General features: G+C 38.2%; 1 protein-coding gene across 1 annotated transcript in view; it reads right to left on the bottom strand.

Annotated features, from left to right (window-relative positions):
* The window catches only part of NXPH1 (neurexophilin 1), a 302,845-nt gene that overhangs the window by 151,092 nt on the left and 135,827 nt on the right, over positions 1–15,926 (bottom strand). The window lies entirely within an intron of this gene.

Genomic DNA, 15,926 nt, shown 5'->3' with positions numbered 1-15,926 from the left:
CAGAAGCAATACCTAATTGAATAGTAGCCTAATAGCCTCAGAAAGCTGCTGCAATTTAAGAAAAAAGTGTCGAGTTAAAAATAGGAATAGTTCAGGGAATAGGAGAATGGGCTTCTATGAGTTGCCTTGATAGTCTTCCCCCAAATCCCTTTAAATAGAGCAAAATTTGCAAAAATTAAAAATAAAAAATAAACATACAAATCCAAATTGCTCACCAGTTCAACAACAGTGACTTCAGTCACTGTGAAAAAGACCCTATCCATTGGAGGAATTATTGATGAAGGCAAGGAAAATCTAAGTTGAAATCGAGAAACCAAGTCAAAGAGCTGGTTTCCTAAGGTAAAATGTGGATTCTATTTTTAAATATATTTTTTCCCATGAACAGACTGAGATTTTTCAAGAAAATATATGGCTTTAGTCTCAGGATCATAAGCTACTACACTCTTGGGATAGGGCAGGCACTTTCTGCAAATGGAGAAAAGACTTGAAAAGTTGTCTACCTGGCATGGGTGAAGTATCCAATTTACCACTAAATCTCAGACATGGGAAGCATTTCCTTTGGGAAGTGAAGCAATATCTAAAAATCGCTTAACTAGTGGATTGCCTTACATGGGTTAGCTGAATTCTTGATTAGAAACAGAGGGGTTTGCTTTAGGGTTTGGCTAACCGTAATTAATAAAAGTATTTTCCTGGTAGCCTACTGTGGGACATATACTTTTTTGGAAAAAAGAAGTGGAGGCCTCTGGATGCAGAGTTATATATCTAAAACCATCCCAGTAATTGCCGTTCTAGTACTGCTGGATACCAAGTGTCAGTTGCCCCAAAAGGTCACATTAGCGTTAGGATCCAAATGGATCCCCAACACAGTCAACCTCCATTGACTGAAACGAAGAATCAAGTCAAGACATTGGGTCAGGCTTTCTGGTTCACTTCCACTTCAATGCTGTCCAAAAGAACTTTGTGATATGATGGAAATGTTCAAAACCTTCCCTGTCCAATACAATAGCCTCTAGCCCTACTGAGCACTTGAAATGCCACTGGTGACACTGAGGCACTGAAGTTTCTATCTCATTTATTTTAATAAATTTAAGAGGATACGCATGGCTAGTGGCTACTTGTTGGACAGTGCAGGCGGTGCCTTCATCCTGCCATCTGATCTATTTGTCTTTTCTCTAAACATATTCTTCAACAACCTCTGGTTGACCCCGGCATCATATTTCTTTCAAAGTTTGAAATGTATACATCAACTTCACTTCAGGTTTTTTTTTTTCTTTCTTTCTTTTTCTAACTCACTGACCTCTCCTGTTTGTGTAGCTCATGCTGCTGTCTCCTGCCCTGAGAGTCCAATGTTGGAAGCTGAACTCTCCACCCTCACCTCCGCTGAGTCTTCTCTGCTAAGCCTCCCTCGGGAACCGCTCTTCCGCCATCCTGTGTCTTTAGCAGGATTCCACCCACGCAGCTCTCAGCTGTCTTCTCCTGGGCACTGGTGAGCTTAGCTACTTTCTCCCTCTGGATAATAATACTTTAGAAATCAGTGTTGCACTGATAGAAACTATAATTTTCAGAAGTCCTGCTCTAAAACCATACACCCTGTGGTTTAATATAATTGAAAGTGGCCAGGCCTGCCAAACAAAGATAGCTCAGCTCCACCTCTAATTCTCTGATTCCCAGATTCTATTTTAGGTGACTATTTTCATCTTATACTTTAAGATTATTCTCTCTTTTTTGATTATTCATCCATAGTCTGCTTTCCACAGCCTGGAGCAGAGGAAAAATATTTTAGAAGTTAAATTTTTCTTTTTCTAAAGGTCAGTTATCCAGGTGTGAAAGCAGGCAAATTTTATTCTACCAGAGACCTGTTTTGAATCCTTTTTCTGCACTGATAACAACACACTGCTTTATTCTTAACTTGCAAACCTGAATAACCTAGATTTTCTTCATGAGTTTCTATATAACGCTAATATGTAAAGGGATAAAAAATAGATGATAGCATGCAGGCAAGTAAATTGTACATTAATTAACCTTGTTTCTAATTGTAAACAATGGCACGCTAAAATACTCCAAACTTGCCTGATCTCATAATAGCATTTTAACCACCACCTCCCACTTTGATTATGTATTTTTTAAGCCAAGTGTAGTTTTACAAACATCTGACACCAGCTGGGAGGGGAATCACTCAGCTACCTCATCTAGGAACACACTAGGTCTACAGGAATGGGCTTCCAGTTGTCCAGCCTGTGCCATGTGACTCCGCTCAAAATCGGTTGGACACTTGACCGAAGCCACTCTCATCAGTCTTTCCTCAAGATTTCATTTGCAGGAATGAAGGGAAGAGAGGTGGTTTCTTTCTAGGGGAATGTGAGGTATCAGGCCTCAGAATCTTGCATAACCACATCCCCAGCCATGTAGATGTGTGGTCCACTGTGCAAAAAGAGGCCAACATGCAGAAAGAAGCAGAGATTCAATTCCTTATTTCCCCCTGTCCTCGGGCCCAGCTTCCCCTATCTGTCCTGCTGTTAGGTTAGATGCTGCAGTTTGGTTCAATTAATTACCTTTTTTTCTGAGCTTGTTCAAGTTATGTTTATGTCACTTGAATCCACGTGCATCAATCAATACAATATATTCAACATTTTCAAAATCCATCCATGAATAAATGCAACATTTTGGATGAGAATTGGAAATACTTGCACAAACCCAGGAAATTCAACATGAAGGATCCCACAGCATCTATATTCAGATAAATGTCACATATATATTAAGGCTTAAGAGAAACCTGGTGCATAAGAGACGAGTAGGCAATGAAAAGAAATGTCATTTTGAATTCCCTGGTATGTAAATTCTTGACCACATTTTGAAATTAACGCTAAAAATAATAAAGAATAGAATTTTTAAAGCATGTAGAGTATGATCCCATTTTTATTAAATTATTTCTGATTATTTTCAATTATCTACCCATATTGCCTGGAATATTTACCTTATGTCAACAATGGTCTTTTTTCTAAGGGATAGATTAATGTATGGTGTTTTGCTTTTACCTTCAAAGTCTTATGGAATTAAAATTCCCAAATCAAATCAATTGAAATTCCTTACTCTAGACATAATAAACATGTCTTCTGTGTGAACGTATAAAGCAAGGGCAAAAACCAACCCAACCCAAAGAAAGTCCTTGGAGCTGCTCCCAGCAGAAAAACGGGAGTTTAAAAATTTTTTTAATTATTATTTTTATTCTAAGACAAATATCCAACTTATTTCAGAGTATGAAATAAGCTTCTACTCCATTTATATCTATTCATTTTTCACTTAACATGCCACATGCCATTCCCATTCGTGGAACTTTCAGTCATTCTCTTCCTTGAACTGCTTTCCACCTTTCTGATTTGTATCTATCCCTCAAGACAAATAAAACTTAAATCTTCCATGGAATCTTCTCTGGCCATCTCAGAGGACCTCATTTCCTCTGAGATGCTATGGTTCTTACTTGCATACCAACAATACAACTGGGCCTTGAGCATATGACATGGAGTTCTGTTGACTTTCTTTGAATCAATATTGAATTTCAAAATGATCTATTTTTTGAAGACAGGAATCAAATTCTTAAACCCATTTGTATTACAGCCAATCTCCACAATCTTCTCCCTTTCTAACACTCATAGAGGTCTAGTAGAGTTTCCCAGAGTGCTTTGGATTGAAATTTTCAGTGTTTCAGGCTCCTCAGTGTTTGGAGGTTGAACTATTTATTTTAGTCAGCCAATCCCATTCTTATCAAATCACCAAGATGTGGTGCATTCACGATGAGATTATTAAGACTTGCCATGTCACTATTTCTCCATCCAGATAGCAAACTCTATTCCAAATCCCACCATGATGACCTGTAAAGGGGAAATGTCTGTTCTGCACAGAGCTCCCTGAAGTGTTATCCCAACTATTCCCATGGAAAATATTTGAGGGAGAATCAGTTTTGTGGCTCTCCCAAGAATCTACCTAGTCAGGTCAAGAAGTAGCCATTTCCAAAGCTCAGTAAAACCCTCCTCATAACAATGTGGCACAGCCACAAACTGAAAATTGGCATGAAAAAGAATCTGAAAAGATTGCCCAGGCTGGCAATCTGTTCTCCCTGCCCAATCACTTAGGAGAGTAACACCAGCTAATTGCAAATGCTCCAACATATGTGATGCAGGCTCATCCTTTTAAAACACAAAAGAAGCATCTTGAAATATAAACACTCTGAACAAAGCATATCACAATGCAACACTGGGGGCAAAAACACAAATAGATTCACGAAACAGGAAGATTTAAGGCCTCTTAGATATGAGACTTAGACAAGCTAGGGCGTGGTCACATAGATCCTAAGGCTCTCACTACTAAACCTGACTGCTCCATCGGTAGCCTGGGTTATGATTTGCCCATGGATGAGTATATCAAGTTATGCTGAAAAAAAAAAAAAAAAGAGTTACTCTCTGAGAAATTCTGTGTAATATAAAAAACCCCATTCAAGGTCCTTAATGAAGAATTGTTTGTGGCAGAGTCAACTCCCCACTCCCAGGCAGAAAAATCATGCCTCACTTGGTCACCACAAGTAGAGACAGACATCTATCAGCAGGTTGGATTCCTTACAGAAAAGCACTGATAAATAGAAGACTCACTCATCTCTTTTTATTTTCAAAACACAAAAAGAGGCTTATCACAATGTATATACATAGTCCAGATGAAATATTTCATGTTACCAGATGTTGCAGAAATAAAATTATTTCAGAGAGATTCTACAAATTATTGACATTTCCCAATGACAAGGGATCTGTAAAAAAAAAATACTGATCTCCAGACACTGAACAGTACTGGCATCTCAGATAAAGAAAAACAATCAAAATGATAAAATTTCTGAAACTATAGAGAAGTCTTAAGCCAGATTTTGTTTACAAAATAAAAGATATAAATAGTGCTGGTTACCAAAGCAATTCCTATTTAGTTGGTCGAAGGAGATTAAAATGAACCTGAGAAATATTTCACGTTATGCGGCACAAAGAAAAGTAAGATTGTGGATGGACAGAAAAAGCCATCGAGACAGACAATAATTTGGGATGGGCTACCTTGACCACAATAGGATTGTGAAATGAGCTAGGTGTTAAAAATGTTTGTTCCCACAGACTCCACTTGGATAGTGGTTAAGGATCTCATAAGTTATGGATGTCTTTGCAACAAGTCCTCAGAAGCTACAACACTGACCACATTTCCATGTCACTTTGTCTATCTGTCATAGCATTTAACATCTTATCTTGGGTTAGAGTTCCGGATGTGCCTGTCTCTGTATGAATGTTTGGCTCACTGAATCTCAACTCTTACATGTTATGTTGTTCATCTTTGATACCCCAATAAAATCTAAAGTAACTTACATGTAATAAAAATTCCAATGCATATTTGTTAAATCAGAAAACACTAATTTTCCCTGCTGAGAAAGAAAGTCTATAGAGAAAGAAGGAAAACTAAGCTGTACTGAGCCCCCACTGTGAGAGAGCACAATGTTAGATGTTTCAATATTATTTTTTAACCGTCACAACTGTAATGGTTAAGTTCATGTGTCAACTTGGCCAGGTTATGGTAGTTTGGTCAAGCAAGCACTGGCCTGATTGTTACTGTGAGGACATTTTGTGGACTTAAATCATCAGTAAATTGATTGCATCCAAGGCTGATTACATTTACCATCAACTGAAGAGACTGCCTTCAGCAATGAGAGAAGCCTCATCCCATCCATTGAAGGCTTTACAAGAAGAAGTGATGATTTCAGCAGTCGGAAGGGAGAATTTCCATCTCTACTTCAGCTAGCCAGTTTCTCCTGGGGAATTCATCGAAAATCTTCACCTTAGTTCCCAGCATGAGGCCTGCCATACGAATTTGGATTTGCCCATCCCCACAGTCATGTGAGACAGTTCTTATAAAGATTTCATAATATTTACAGATATCTCCTGTCAGTTCTGTTTCCCTAGAGAACCTGGCTAGTACAACACACAGCAAAGTTCGTAGTGTAGAGGTAAAGAGTGCAGGCGCAGAAGTCAGTCTGCCTACATCTAAATCCTGGCTGTGCTTCCCACCTGTGTGCATTTTAGAAAGTTGTTTAACCTTGCAGTGCCTTAGTTTCATCATACATAAAATGGGGATAGTAATAGTGCCTAACTCTGAGACTCATTATGAATATTCATTGAGTTAATACATATAAAATACACAGAACAACACCTGGTGTTGAGTAAGCACTGAAAAACAGCTAGCTTACTAATAGTTTTTGCAAATTGAGAGGCTTGGATGTGTTCAGTTCCCTATCTCTGACGGCACTGATACCCGTGTTCTGACTGTATGCTATCAGCTACCGGACGCTTGAACACCTCTACCTATCTTCCCATCTCTGCACAACAGCTCCATGACCTGGCCGTACAGTATGAAAGAACACCACCCCTTCCCATCACTCCTCCACCTCTTACAGGAGTTCCAAAAGGAGATGAAGAGGGAATGAAATGGGGCTACTCTCACTACCACCACCCACCTTTTGTCAGTCTCAAGTCCTGACCCTCTGGCAAATGTCTGTGACCCACTGTCTCTGCTCTTGTTGCTCTGGACCCTTCCTGGACTTGCTTTCTTGTTCTGCTCATTCACTGTCCATTCACTCTTACAGAAAAGAGGCATACAACAACAACCAAGGTAGTGCCAACCTCAGTTCTAGCACTAACTATGTGTCATATGCTACTTAAATCCTCTGCGACTCAGTCTCTTCACCTGTAAAATGGTGATAATAACAATAGTAGCAAACATGTACTGAATGCTTAGAATGCATTAAGAACCAATCTTAATTCATTTAAAATTCACACAATCATTTATACAGGTAATATTATTATCTGTAACATTACAAACACCACAGGGAAACTGAGGCACAGAACAGTTGTGTAACTGGCCAAGGCCATATGGCCAGTAAATGGCAGAGCCAGGATTCAAACTCAGGCACTTTGATTCTACAGCTATAAACACTGCGCAATGCCTGCCACAAGTAGATGCTCTATAAATGCAAGGTCTCTGCACCCACTCAGTGATGTCATAATGGATCTGGGGATTGGCAGACAATTTAGATGCCAATGCAGGAGTCCTCTTTATGCCCTTGTGGACAAGAGGTCCTTTAGCCTATGCTTGAACAGATTCGTAAACCTAACTCTCCAGCTCTTCATGGATTGCCCCCTGCTGTCTCTCCAGTGCCATTTCTCACCCTTAGCAACACCCTCTCCCAAAACTATGACTGCCAAACTTCACCCCAGTCACATGAACGTCTCTCAATGCCTTAAACATGTTGTGATCCATCATCTTTCTATTCCGGATCTTTTCAAATTGCTGTTCTCTCTGCTTAGAACACTCTTTGCCTGGCCCCATTTCCCCTGAGGAAACCAATATCTATTAAAGGGAGAGAGGAAAGAAAGGATGAAAAGAGAAATGTAAAGCACTGGCTTTCTCTTCTTTCATCCTAACCCCTCAGGAGAAAATTTCAGTAAACTTGGAACATTCCGGGATTTTAGACCAGAGATTTCTAGAGTCACATGAAGTGGAAGGTGAGTGAAATGGGTCCCCATTTCACAACTCCTTTCCCTGCTCAGGGATTTAACATTTCTTAGGGGTGCAGATATATTCAGAAACCCTGGAAAACTGGATGGATTGATGGCCAGGTTAAAAAAGAAAAAGAAACTTCCAAATATAAAAGAAAATGTTAGAAAATAGGAGCAACTCCATCTGCCAAGTGCCAGATGGTCAAATATATCACCAACATAGGAGCTGGAGCTTGGAAGGAAGGTGGTGCCCTTAATGCTCTGGAAAGAATTTAATTGCTGAGAAACTTAAAAGGGCCCATTACCACGCACAGCTACTTCTCTCCCTCCCCACAGAAGGAAAAAAAAAGTGACCAGCACAAGTGAGCCTGCGTGAATGGAGCAGATTCAGCTAGGATGTCAGGAGCTTCACTCAAATGCCAATCACTGGAATTCTCAACTATCCAGAGGTTTGGCTGGATCACTGCCAGTCAGTACTATGACTGATATCTTTTTCTTCAGGCATCGCAACATTCAAAAATAAAAGGAAAATATGTTCAGCTGCTGCCTCTTCAGCAGCTTTGCAATTTTCACAGGATCGCCCTTCTCCTATTCTCAGCCCCCTAATCTCCAAGCAAAGTAACAGCTTCTCCCTGCCTAGAGAAGCAGTCACTGGTTAGAAATTCAAGACTCCTTGGTTTGCTAATCATTTTCTGCCCAGAATAAATGGCGGATGTTGGTTAAATGCAAGAGCCATGGGAAACCCTTTCTCTATCCTTCTCTTTCCTTCCCATCTTTCGAGATGTTATGGATAGCAAAAGTAGAAGCTCTTAATGGTAACAGATTATGACTCTCTCTTCTAAACTCCATATTGAGGCAGCACTGCTTCACCATATCCATTCCCCAGCAGTACTGGGGAGCCCTTACGCTGCTTCTCATTGGTCTCTTCCATGTCAGGTCATCATCCCAGTCCAAAATCACCAGATTCCCAGATTCCCAAATTCCCATTTCTCCAGTGAAGCAGACCACAGGGACTCAGACTAACGTGTGCTCCTTCAACAGCATCTAACTACCCAATCTACACTTTTCAGTTCTTGACCAAAAACAATTAGGGAATGGCATAGATTCTTCTCAGCTTTCTCTACTGACAGCTCCTGATGACAAACACATAAGTCATTTTTGCTGTAAGGACTTTTCTTCCATTCTCTATGGGTACTGAAGCCCAGGTTATCCAATGCCTGACTCCCTGCTAGATGGCCCCAGGAAACCTCCAAAAGGTTTCTGCCTACAGGTCTGGTTATAGCTAGACAAGCCTTCAGGTCTCCTGATAGCTTCCTCATAGTCTGTCCTCTACACCACACACTGAAGGTGCTTCTGGTAATTGGGTGGAACAATCATGTTGATCAAATGAAATCAGGTGGATAAAATAAATTACATTCTGAACTTTGAGTCAGAAAAATTGAAACCCATAAGTGTTAGGCCAATAGCCTAGTGCCTTGCTCTACCATGGATGAGCTAGAATTTTAGGTTAAGTCCTGTCCTTGCCTTCATGGAATCTCGGTTTCCTTTTTGTCTTTTAAGTAGGTATTTGATTTCTGGCAGTCTATCTTTGAAGGACACTGTGATAAAGAAACAGTAAGTCACAAAGATAAAAAATAAATAAATAATGGCGGGGATAAGGGGTATGGGATGTTTTGAGTGTTCTTTTTTTATTTTCATTGTTATTTTTATTATTTTGGTCTTTTTTGGAGTAATGAAAATGTTCAAAAATTGATTGTGGTGATGAAGGCACAACTATATAATGATACTGTGAACCAATGACTGCACACTTTGGATGATTATCTGGTATGTGAATATATCTTGATAAAATTGCATTAAGAAAAAGAAAATGTAACTGCTATAATATGAGAAGAGTGAGGAGAAATCCTGAGTTCAAGTTCTAGTTCAGCCACATACAACCTTGTACTTCATTTTAAGGGACTCCCCTTAAATCTTCACAGCATGTGGTACTCAATGGTTTAAGGTTATGCATAGCTGGCCCTTACTACTTCTCCAGCATCATAGGGCACCATTTGTCCCCTTGCTCATCCTGCTCCATCCATACCTATTTCTTTCAGTGCTTCAGAGTATGTGCTACCCTCACTCAAGGTTTTACTCTACCTAGACTATTCTCTCCCACTTTACCTACTAATCTCTTTTCCTAGAAAATTCCCTCAGTCTTGTAAGTCTCCAGTGAACTATAACTTCTTCAGAAAAGCCTTTCTTGATGCTCATATTTTTCTGGCTTTGTCCTGTTATATGCTTTCATAGCAATTTATAGTTAACCTTGGTAGCAAGCCTGACTCTTGTAATTATCTGTGTTTCTCCACTGTGTAATGAAAACAGAAAGACTTTGTCAGCCTTGATTTCTGCGTTGAGTCCTGTATCTATCTCACTGAGTGGCATATGATAGATATTGAATATGTATTTATTAACTAACCCCCATCTATAAAATCTGCTCTACTTTAGAGGGCTAGATTATAATATAATATGTGAAAACACTTTGTAAACTGAAAATGTAAATCACTAATTGCTATAAAAATCTAAGTCACTATTAACAATGTATCATCTGAATTCCAAAAAGCTCATACTGTAGCTAAATCTCTACTTGCTGTAGCTACAGCTGACTTAGCCTTCTTTATTATTCCTTGAGACATGGCCAAGGTGTGAATGTTATGCCCCCCTTTAGATAAAAGAGTATAATATGAGGATTTGGACTAGTGTTAGAATCTATTGCTGCATAACAAATTACCCCAAAATTTAGTGGCTTAAAACAACAAGAAACATTTATTACCCCTCATAGTTTCTGTGGGGCAAGAATGTGGGAATGGGTTGGCTGGGTGTTTCTGGCTCAGGGTCTCTCATTGGCAGACAGATGTCAACTGGAACTGCAGTGATCGGAAGGCCTCCCTCACGTGGCTGACAAGTTGGTGCTGACAGGAGACCTCAGTCCCTCTCCACATGGCTTCTCTGCTTGGCAGAGGGCTGTGCTCAGAGCAAGAGATCCAAGAAAGCAAGATGGAAGCCACAATGCCCTTTACAACCTAGTCTTGGAAGTCGTACACCTCCGTCACTATTTGCTCACAGAGACCAGCCCCTTCAATGCATTAAGCAATACAGGGGAGAATTTGAACTTTTAGAAGACTTGACTAATACTAGCATTACTATAATTATCATTTCAAAGTTCTAATAATCACATTACTTGTATTTCTTTGACAAATCTTTTAAAAAGAATTTCTAATATGCAAATAAATATTTGTAAATTATGACCATGAAGCAAACAGTAAAGGCCATTCAGAGTAAGAAGGGAACTTTGCAGATCAGAACTGATTACTTTAATATTCAAGCTTATTAGTTCACCCCAGAATCATAGTTCTGACCTTATAGGGGTTTGTGGTCTAATGAATCCAAGGGTAAGACAGTATTTCAATGAAGAGCAACAACCACACATACAAGTAACAAGTCAGAAACCTGGGATCTATCCTGGACAACTCCCTGTCCCTCATGTCTCTCATCTAACCCATCAATATCTTCTAGATCCATCCTCTACTCTCTGCTACCACCACTCAGGACCATCACGATAGCCCCACAAAGGTCCCTACAAACATACTGTTTAACCCCTCCAATCCCTACTCCCCCTAGGAACTAGACTAACCTTGTGAGAAACAAAAATGTGACCATATCGCTCTCCTCAAAAGCCTTCTATGACTTTTCACATCTTTATCTGGTCCTGATTGAACTCTCCCACTTCACCTCACAACAAGACCCCTGCTCCCATTCTTTGTTCTAGCCTCTGTCATTCCCACAATACACCTTATTTTAGCACTTTCTTCTGTGCTCTCCCTTGTCTAGAATGTCCCTCGTTACATCCTTTCATTTAAAAATGACTTCTTCAAGGAGCCCTTCCCTGGGCCTTGATAGAAATTAGTTCTTTCTATTTCAGCCTTTATAGTACCATGTATCTCTTTGCTAGCTCTTATCGCAACTGTAATTTTTATTCTCCTATGTGCTGATTTAGGTAGGGTTGATCTCTGTATCCCCTCCACTCCCACCCCAAGGGCAGAGATGATGACTACTTTGCTCACCATTGGGCTCTCGGTGTCCAGCACAGGGATCAACACATACTACGGATGTATTGCTAAATGTGGGTAGATTGAATGAATGAAGATTTCAAACACATACCTAGAATGTAGCTTACACTGTGGAAGAATTTGATGCACTTATTTAGAAAAAAGAAAGTAAAAGGTGAAATCATAATGTCTCTCTTGACGAATTCTTATATTACCATCAATGGCTAGAAAAAAAAGAAATATTGTAGACATTCAGAAAAGTGGATGTCCCATCCCCAGTTAGTTAAGAGGTTTGTACAGACAGTAAAGACTTTCTAGGTGGGCCTGAAATGTAAACTTGTTGACAGCAATTCTTTGCCATTTAGGCCTTCAAGCATTCAACAGAGGAAGGAAGGAAAGGAAGAAAGAAGAAATGAGGGGGAAATAGGACACGGCAATAGATTGCAGAATAGCCCACAGGTATGGATAAAACTATCTACACGCCATACAGGTAAGCCATGGTTAGCCACCCTTCACCAAATAAGAGCCTATTTTCTCAAGAAGAAAAACAGGATGATAGCCCAAGGCTCATAGAATTAAAGAAAAAATATCCAAACTTGTCAGAAATACAGGAAAACATTAGAGAAAATTACATTAAGTGCATAAGACCTCCCCAGATTCTCAAATGGAATAAATATATTCATATTGAAAATATGGAACTAACAGAATATATGTACTTTCTGTAGAAAAGTTAGCAGCAGGCATTTAAAAATAGAGCAGCAACACTGACCATAGACATAACTAATTTCATGTACTTAAGTTCTTTTGTAAAGGATTTTTGTGCTTTCTATTCATTTTAGCAAATTCTAAACATTAGCTCCAAATTTCTATTAGGACAGTCACATATAAAACAAAAGAATTTTAATGAGTTTTCTCCCAAATCCACATTAAGGATTAATGACCTGTCAGCTTGTACTTAAAGGAGGGAAAAGACATTTCAGTTGTAGAAATTTTAAAATAAAAGAGTCTGGAGAGAAAAACATTCTTTTTCCTTTCTGTGTCATAAAAAGAACTAGACTGATTTATTTGTTGTAATTTGGCCAAAAGAAAAATGTATTAAAAGGATGGCCTTTTAAGCAAAAATTCATTCTGGGCAAAGTTTTATGACAAAATTAGAAGGACTAGTCAGAAATACTCTTTTAGTCACTTAAACGATGTGACATTAATGTCAGAGTCAAACATAGAATGAATGGGAGAAGTTATTTACATTTTAGATTTAACAAAATGTCTTCAGCAAGTGCTGTAACCTGCTCTTAACCAAGCTCGTCTGCTTCAAGGTGCCATAAAATACTTGAATAGCTGTTTCAAACCATCAATGCCATTTTATCCCTATTTTTTAAAAAGGCCTATCTATTTCAAGTAAAAGTTAATGCTTGGTTTTCTGATTCATTTACACTTGACGCACAGCCATGCCAGCAAACTCTATTTGAGGTACAGGAGTGCTATGAATCTCTTTTCTCCCCTTTGACTTGAGAAGTGATGTTATGACAGCAAGAGACAGAATCCAAAGGCTAAAAAGATCAAGTTGAATTTGAAACTCAGAGCCTTCAGTGTCTAAATGGATTCCAAATTTGGAAGCTTGCATTCTCCCAGCCCCAGGGAGTACCCGATTCAAAGACACCAGGGAAACAACCCATGGGAAGAGACGCGTGATCATCAGAGCCAGAAAGTGTTGTGTCTTCCTTTTGGTGGGGATGCACGGATAGGAAAGAAGTTAACAGATCCCATTGCTTTCCTTCACAAAGAGATAATCTCAGTTGACCAGACCAAGCAACATTAACCCGAGTCTTTACTTGCTCCCTAAAACATCTATGTGATGGGAGAAAATAAAATCACCCAGTTTTGCATACAAGATTTAAAATAAAACTGGATATCTGAGTAATTTTTTTTTATCTTTTCATGCAAATATTTAGTGTCACAGAAGCAGAAGTGTTTGGGGGAAAAAGAGTGTGTTGCGTCCTGAGTTTAAATAGGCATTATGTACTGGATAGCTCTTTTTATAGCATTTTTGCTCTTCTAGTCTTGCTCAAAGCCAGGGATGGTTACAGGGCACATCATTAAACAAGAAGGTCCCAGAAACATCTTAAATCCTCAATAAATCTTTATCACACTCACGGGTCTATATACCACCAGAGTGCACATTAAAAGGTTTCCATGACATAGAGTTGACCTAGCACTTTCTACCTTCAAGGTGCTTTATGCAGTCACTGACAGAAGTGTGTAAAAATCAATTTATGCTCAATAAGGTAAATGTCAATGATTACTTTAAACATGATGAGCAATAGCATAATTTATTTCCAGACATTCAAACTTTGATAGCTGATGGCTTTAAATATTATTTGGGCAAGATCCAAAAATTCAGAGACATTATTAAATAATCTTAATAACCTATAGTTAACTAGAAGAAAGATCTAGAGTCATGGCATTCTCTTACTTAGAAGCCTTCCATAACTCTCAACTCCCTGCAGAAGAAAGATTCATTGTATCAGGTCAACATTTAAAGTCTTCCATAATCTGGTTTAATTTACCCTTTTAGCCTGATTTTCACACTATTCCATTGCTCATGCCCTACACTCCAAACAAACCCAAATCCCCTTTATCTATGCATGCTATACTTTCCCGGCACTGCCTTACAATGCTCCCCTTAAACTGTCTCTATCTGTTGACTCTTCAGGTCTAAATCAGGACAATCTACTCAGAAGGCAGTTTGGTAGTATGCATCAAGATTATTAATGTTGCTTTATACCTTAACCCAATAATTCTACTTTTAGTTCTTAGAAATAATCAGAGCTATAGATTTTTTTTAAATGTTCAACAGAAAAAATACCTGGAAGGCACCTAATATCCAGTTAGAAGATTATATTAAAGTTGTTATTCTTCCATATAGCAGATAATTATTTATCCATTTAAATTATGTTAGCAGAGAGTTTTTAATGACAAGGAGAAATGTTTAGGACATATGCTAAGTGAAATAGGAGGATAGAAAATTGCATGTAAATAATGATTTACATGATGTTAAAAAAATCATAGAAAAAGACTGGAGCAAAATATTTTAAAATAATAGTGGTATTTCTTCATCTTAAGATTTGCTCTCTGCTGTTTTTATAAACTCTTCCCTGCCTTATATATATATATATATATATATATATATATATATATATATATATACATATGTATATATAACATTAATAATCAGAAAAAAAATAACATGCTGAAAAAGTTTTAAAATATCCTATATTTTAAAAAGATGCTCAAATACTGCCTTCTGTGAAACCTTCTCAAAATACCCTTGATGGAATTAATCCAACCATTTTTAATCATATTTTCTGTTTGATATATTTGTTGAATTTAATTGAACAAAAAAGACAATACAGAACCTGTCTTAGAATTTCTAAACCAGATCCAATTGAAGAGGAAGCTATCTATTTATCCATCTATCATCTATCTATATTAGATGCTATCTCTAATACGGTTTTATTTTCAACTTTATCTTGTTGAGTACAAGAACATCTGCGTAAAATCAGACTTTCCTTTAAAAACCAAGCATCAAGCCTAAATTCGCAGCTCTACATCTGCAATTTGTTTGATAACTTATGCCTTAATTATAGGCTGTCTTCCCACTAAATGTTGTATTAAGATTATAGAACAAGGTGCTAAAATGAATGCAGGGGTTGAGAAATAAGTCAGTAATTTTATCATAAGCACAGGAAGAAAAATCATGACATAATCCTCATAGCAAGCCTGTTCTATTTTTGCCTCCAAATTGGATATGTAAATGTTTGCATGAATTAATATTATAATTTTCTACATAACATTTTGCAATATTCTCAGCTTAGCCTTTAAACATTAATTTTGTGGCATTAGAGTGGGTTGCCAGATTAAAAAAAAAAACAGTATACTTAGTTAAATTTTTTGAATTTCAGATAAATGATAAATAATTTTTCTAGTGTAAGTATATCCCATGCAATGTTTGGAACATACTTATACTTTAAAAAGTAGTCATGTTTCACAATAATTGTAATAGTCCCTAGATTGTAAGCTCTTACAGCAGTTAACTCTATCCCTGAATTGTAAGGCCTGTCTCTAAACTTTGAGATGCTGATCCCCTAGCGTATGTTGTCACAAACATTGGGACTGGCGGTTTGATGTGCTGAGCCCTCGAGCATGGGACTTGCCCTTATGAAGCTCATTACCACAAAGGAGAGTCTAAAGTTGTATGTAATGG

The sequence above is a fragment of the Choloepus didactylus genome, chromosome 5 (genome assembly GCF_015220235.1).
Source record: "Choloepus didactylus isolate mChoDid1 chromosome 5, mChoDid1.pri, whole genome shotgun sequence".
NCBI classification, from domain to species: domain Eukaryota; kingdom Metazoa; phylum Chordata; class Mammalia; order Pilosa; family Megalonychidae; genus Choloepus; species Choloepus didactylus.
This window is presented reverse-complemented; position numbering and strand designations above follow the sequence as displayed.